Source organism: Equus asinus, chromosome 19 (assembly GCF_041296235.1).
Source record: "Equus asinus isolate D_3611 breed Donkey chromosome 19, EquAss-T2T_v2, whole genome shotgun sequence".
In the NCBI taxonomy this organism is placed as follows: Eukaryota; Metazoa; Chordata; class Mammalia; order Perissodactyla; family Equidae; genus Equus; species Equus asinus.
Genome location: NC_091808.1, coordinates 28,731,168 through 28,738,353, shown reverse-complemented (window position 1 = coordinate 28,738,353; position 7,186 = coordinate 28,731,168). Strand labels below are relative to the sequence as shown.

At 37.6% G+C, this 7,186-nt stretch overlaps 1 pseudogene; it reads left to right on the top strand.

Moving 5' to 3' along the window:
• Positions 1-4,034: 4,034 nt before the first annotated feature.
• On the top strand, positions 4,035-5,003 carry LOC106848575 (olfactory receptor 7A17-like; annotated as a pseudogene).
• The last annotated feature ends 2,183 nt before the right edge of the window (positions 5,004-7,186 follow it).

Genomic DNA, 7,186 nt, shown 5'->3' with positions numbered 1-7,186 from the left:
TCACATTTCTGATATTCCTTATTGTTCCTTTTGGCATTTGGGGATCAGATCTATTTCTGAAACTCACATTTATTTAGGCCTTTGGAAGGCATTCATCATTAGGAAGGCTTTCTATACCCCTATGTCCAAGATACCATATATCTCCATAAAATGTTTGACTCCATGTATCTTTACATAGGATGAAATTATAACAGATATTTCTTCTCCCCAACATGTGCAAAGCCTTGGTATATGATTTTATATCTAAATCTTTGACAATGTAATCTTGAATTAGTGACCTATGCTGATTTTACTAAACTGTTACTAGTTAATGTCTTCGTATGAATTCGTTAGAGATTTTCATCCAGTTCTGTTACATACAGTTGTTTGAAACTATGTTAACCTAATTTCATTCTCACTAACATTTTCCCCTAAGATTTTACTTTCATTTAAAACTCCTGTTTCTGTATCATGCGCATCTACATATTCATATACTTTTATACAAATGTGTGAATAGAATACTAAGCACAACATAAATTTCCTTTGCATTTTAGAGCAGTCCTTTTTAACCTTATCTGCCATTATTCTTCTTACTCAATAATTCCTTACAGACTTGCTCCCAATGAACCAGGGAAATGATGATATATTATTTCAGTGGTTGCACAATATTTCCTCATACTTTGTGAAGTCTTTCATTATCTTTATCTTACATTACTATTACAGCAATGCTACAAAAATATTTTGGGATAGTTAAGTTCAAACTGTGGTTCCAACCAGGGGCGATTTTGTCCTCCAGGGGCCACTGAGCGATGCTTGGAGACATTACAGGCTGTCACACTGGGGAGGGATGGACAGAGGCCAAGGACACTCCAAACAGCCTACAACACACAGGACAGACCCCACCACGGAGAATAATCTGGCCAAAAATGTCAATAGTGCTGAGACTGAGAAACCTGAGTTAAAGAATATCTATACTTTTAATCATTATAGGTGTCTTCAGATTGTTTCCCCAGTCATGACACTTTCACACTTCTGCCAGGAAAATTGGAGTACCCTGTTGCCACCTGTTTAAGTTTCCACCCCAATCAATGTGAGAGCTCCTTACGTGTTTTCCCGAGCTAATGTGTTTGAAAGAGATTTCTTGGTTTTTTGTAAACTATTGCTGAGGTTGACCAAAGATCTAGATATTTAGTCACCATTTGATTTGCCTATTAATTTTATATGCCCATATATTATAAGCATGTTATTCTAGAGTTATCAGCTTTTCAAATGATCTTCAAAACTTATTGTGTCTCTACTGACTTTGGGGAGATATTTTGGCCATGAATATGTTTTACACTATATTTAGTTAAATATGTCTATCTTCTCACTTCTGAGTTTCTTATCTTAATTAAGATGATTTGGCCCCTCCATAGATTTTTTTTTAAAGATTTTATTTTTTTCCTTTTTCTCCCCAAAGCCCCCCAGTACATAATTGTATCGTCTTCTTTGTGGGTCCTTCTAGTTGTGGCATGTGGGACGCTGCCTCAGCATGGTTTGATGAGCAGTGCCATGTCCGCACCCAGGATTCGAACCAACAAAACACTGAGCTGCCTGCAGCGGAGCGTGCGAACTTAACCACTCAGTCACGGGGCCAGCCCCCCTCCATAGATTATCATATATAGTTTTCTAGAGGTTTACCTAAAAAGTATCGATTACTCTTACCATAGTAGTTGATTCCTCAGAGTTTTTTGTGATATGACTGAATGGGAATCAACTTCCTTTTCTTCCAGGTCAATATCCATTTTACAAGATTTATTCAACAATCCAATCTTTCCTCATATATTGAACTACAACTGTATCATATAGGAAATGTACTTATATACTGAGACCTAGCTCCTGAGTCATTCAACAAATAAGCATCTGCTATCTGCAATAATTTCTAGGAACATTATACATTATATTCTTTTATGTCTATACTTTTGACAATTTAATTAATAAGCCATGTTGTTGTTAAATTATTGCTATTTTACATCTTGTTTTGTTAGTTTTTGATGCTCCACTCAATTTCCTTTAATGCAGTTACTTCGAAGCCACTGTCTTTAACCTGGTTTCATTCTCTTTGCCATTCTTTTTATTTTATGACTTTGCTTTTACTTAAGTTTGGTCCTATAGAGTACACATATTAACGTACATTTGTGAAAAGAAAAGGTGAACAAAACTGGTGAAGCCCTACTTGTTTGGATCTTGCGTTATAGTGGTGAAGCCAGAGTGCAATGAAATAAATGTGTGTGTGACACCATGTGCTCAGGGATCAATCATAGAAAAAGAGTCAATCAGGTAACAGGATGGACTTGTCGCGGCAGGTGCAGGACCTTGGAGAGCACGGTCTTGGGGGCCTTTGCTGGTTGTCTGATGACCATAGTCAGGACTACAGTGTTCACATTGGGTTTGTCAAAAAAAGAATGAAACCTAATGTACAAACCAACAAAGCGAAGATCACACATAAGAGAAGTGAGAAGGCGCTTGCGCCATCTGCTACCCAACCATGGAAAAACCAACTGGGCAAATGCATACAGAATAGGCAAAGGGAAGGCAATGCTTCTACGGCTTGATTTTAAAAACACCCAACTTTTCTTGTATATTTTCTTTTGTGAATTATTTAATTCCTTTGGTCAGTTTTCACTTGGGATGTTCAATCTGTAAAGTGTTCCACACCACAAATTTATCACTACTTTTGTCTTTTGGACAAATTTATTTTTTCTCCTTTATTATTTTTGCTTGGCGTCAACAGAATGTCATCAGCTTTGGAGTGCTACCAGAAACCAGTGAAATCTTTTCTTCCTCACTGTCTCTCAGGAAGCACCTGAGCTTATTAAATCTTTTTCTTCCTCATTCCCATTTTATTACTCTCTCTCCCTCTATGTTTATTGAACTGATTATGTTTCTCTAAATACAGGGCAGAAAATGCACACTTCGTTATGGAGCCCCAAGTTTATTTGTCATGGGACGTTTCAACAGGAATACGTGGATACCATTTCTAAATTTTTTAGGGGATAGAATCTTGATCAGGACAGCTTGAGTTCTGGCCACCCGCAGCCTAAACAGTGATGGAGAAGGAACGCAGAGGAGGGCGGCCAGGTGTGCTGTGTTGTGTGTGCGTGTGATCCTTGTGAACTGAGAGCAGTCCTCAGAACAGGGCTACCTGGACTCGTATATTTCAAGGTAACCCTTAGAATAGAGGGTCCAGAACTTAATCAACTCAAAGTGCTGAGAGGATAGCCTTTGTAATTCACAGGGTGCCTATGTAACCAGATTAATAAAGTGCAAGTTTTACATGATATGGACAAGGGACTCCCCTTTTCTTGAGGTTTCAGCAGCAGCAGGGAGGCCACCTCATTCCTCAACATTTTCTGACACCATCTCATCACTCTACGCCTTGCTCATTCCCCTAGACACATTTTGAATCTTGATTGTGTAAAGCAATCGTCTTTCTCAGGGTCTTTGCAAGGCTGGTCCTTCTGCCAGGCACACAGTTCTTCAGAGAAACTTGTGTCTCCACTCACTCTTCTTTCAGATTTCTGTTCAAATGTCACCTCACTTGCAGCTCCTGCCTCAACTCCCAATAAAATATAACACCCCTATCCACTGTCTCCTTTTGACGTGTCGTCTTTTTATCAGAGTGTCTGTCACCATTGCATATGTTGTATCATTATTTTTATTTGGTCATATTCTTTCTCCATCATTAGATTAGGGACTTTGTTTTTCGAGGTTCTATTCTCTGGATGGTGCTTGGAATATGGCTTATATTCAATATATATTACTCAAATGCATGAAAGATACTCAATAAAACATTAGGAACATTATGTTTGAGGAACAAACTGATGGTGGAAAAGGAATTCCTAAAGAGAAGTAGCACTGGAGATGCCGTAATGGGGACAAGATCATACACAAAATATTGAAATTAAATTTCTTGATTCTAAATCTAGATGTAGCAGTTATTCTACGTAACTAATGCTTGCTTGTGTGAAAGGAAGTCATTTATTTTTCTATTTCCTAGTAGTCACCTCCAACACATGGAACCAGAGAATGACACACATTTTAAAAAATTTCTTCTTCTGGGATTTTCAGAGGAACCAGAACTGTGGTCCCTTCTATTTGCACTTTTCCTCTCCATGTACCTGACCACTGTGTCTGGAAACCTGCTCATCATCCTGGCCACCATCTCTGACTCCCACCTCCACACACCCATGTATTTCTTCCTCTCCAACCTGTCCTTTGTAGACATTTGCTTCACCTCCACCACCATCCCAAAGATGCTGCTGAGCATCCAGATGCAGAGCAAAGGCATAACCTACGAAGGCTGCATCTCCCAGGTGTATTTTTACATATTATTTGCAGGAATAGATAACTTTCTCCTGACTATAATGGCCTATGACCAGTTTGTGGCCATCTGCCACCCCCTGCACTACTCAGCGATCATGAACGCCCAGCTCTGTAGACTATTGGTTCTGGTGTCCTGGTTCGTGAGTGCCTTTTATTCCTTGTTACAAAGCTTAATGGTGTTGTGATTGTCCTTCTGCACAGACGTGGAAATCCCCCAATTTTTCTGTGAACTCAATCAGGTGGTCCAACTTGCCTGTTCTGACACCTTTCTCAATAACATGGTGATATGTGTTGCGGCTGTGCTGCTGGCTGGTGGTCCCCTGGTTGGTATCCTTTACTCTTACTCTAAGATAGTTTCCTCCATATGTGGAATCTCATCAACTCAGGGAAAGTACAAAGCATTTTCCATGTGTGCATCTCACCTTTCAGTTGTCTCCTTATTTTACTGCACCAGCCTAGGAGTGTACCTCAGCTCTGCTGCCACCCACAGCTCACACTCCAGTGCCACAGCCTCAGTGATGTACACTGTGGTCACACCTATGCTGAACCCCTTCATCTACAGCCTGAGGAACAAAGACATAAAGAAAACTCTGAAATCATTCTTTGAGATGGTAGCTATAAAAGGAATAATTCTCCTGGGTCAGAAGAAGTATCCTTGATTGCAGTGCTAAAAGTTTCTGAGCCAGAAATTGCTTTTCTTTGATTGTATAATGCAAGTAAAAATTGTTCCTTCCCTTTTTTCCATGTCTGTCCATTTCTTTGACTTCAACTTCTTTATACAATTTAAGTAACTCATTCTGTTAAGCTTTCACTCACTCTGATATAGAAACAGTTTTCTAATATTTATTTTTTTCCTATTTATCAAAGTTTTTCCCAACTTTGTGTTTGAAATATTTCAAAATTCCCATTTCTTTCATGGACAACATGAATTTCTTAAAAATAATTTCTTCTCTAATGACATATATCACCCCAAATAATTTTTCTCTTGTTTTCCTTATAGAACAGTGATGAGTTGTATTACTCACATTTTAAAAAACTACAATTGACAACCAAGGCAATTTATATAATTTTGTAATAGGGGAAAATATGAGACCACTGTTTCACACATTTTTGTACATCGTTCCTTTGTATATCACTACCCCAATTGCTGATCCAGAAAATGTAGACTTCAATATATATATTGTGTTTGATAGGTAGTCATTGAATTTTATTCTCCTCATTAGAATCCTGTTCTCTTATTCAGATCTGTGTCCACTGTGCCTCCATCGTGACAGCAAAATGATTACCAAAGACATGTCTCCGAGTGGAGTCCACACAGAAGCACAAATTTGAATAAATAGATTGACTTTATTTGGCCTCTGAAACAGAGTAGAGCTTAAGTGTGATGAAGTAGAATTGTAAGATACTTTGTATTACTGAGTAAAATATTTCTATTTCTAGCTATACATCTACACATTGAAGTTTGAGAGACTGATGTCTGTGTGGAAGTGGGTTTTTCATTGGGATGACTTGGTTGGTGTGTTCAAATTTTTTTATTAAATTATCTTCATTTCATCTTGAAAACTTCCAGTGCTGCCACAAGTCATACCTTTTCCATGACTCTAAATGCAGTAAAAATTTTGTCATAACCACTAAATGGGCAGTGAATAACAATATCCATATCATACATTGAATAACATATATATATGTATCTCCTCCTGATGAGAGGATGACTCAGTAGAGAGCTTGACTTCCTGCCCCGTCATGTGATTGAGAGTCACAGGTTTTAAACAAACTTGCATGTCCTTCCACCTTCTCCTGCTTACCTGGAAAGGAACCTCAGTGGAGTAAATTTTAATACATTTATCCGAAATAATCTTCAATAACAGAGTAATCATGAATGTTATCTTCAAATATCAGGACAAATGCCTAGAATGAAAAGAAGCAGATTATTATAATTGCCTTCACTTCTGTTTGTTTTTATTTTTGTATCAGTTAGCTGTTGCTGCCTAATAATCCATTGTAACAGCAATTGGTAGGAAAGTGCCTTGATTCTCAGATGAGAGTGTGGAGGGGAGTTGCTCTGATCTCTGCCGTGTTCCTCGTTGAGTCTGTATCAGCTGTGATTCCTCACGTTGTCTCTAAAGCTCATCCGTCATGTTGTGTGCAGCTGTATCGCACTTTCTTCTTCAAGAAATGTATGCTAGTTCACTCCCTTTATATATGTAGATTAAATCTTAGAGTTTATGAGAAAAATAGTTTATCAAGTGAAAATGGCCTTAATTTAACTTCACAGTTCCTATCTCTGTGACATTTTCCTTCTTCAAGTTATAAGACGTCTCTCCTAGGTCTTATAACTCAGCAACCTGTGCTCTAGACCCGACCCTGGGTTATGTACCCTAGAATTTTTTAACTCTACTTTATTGGAGTGTAATTACATAAAAAAATGGCAAGTTTATATATGTTTATTTATAATATATTATATAATATTATATATTTATATTATATACAATTCTATATAGTTTTATATCAATATTAATGTTATATGTAATATTAATATGTATTTTTATATATATATGTAAAAATCTTCCTCACTTACACTGGGGTTACATCTCAATAAACCTATCATAAGTTGAAAGTGTCATAATTCAAAAATTCATTTCAATGCATCTAATGCATCTAAACTGCCAAACACCATAGTTTAGCCTAGACCACCTTAAATGAGCTCAGAATACTTACATTACCCTGCAGTTAGGCAAAATGATCTAACACAGATCTATTTTAAAATAAAGTGTTGATGGGCCAGCCCACTGAACTGGTTAAGTTCAGTGTGCTCTGCTTCAGCAGCCCAGATTTGGTTCCC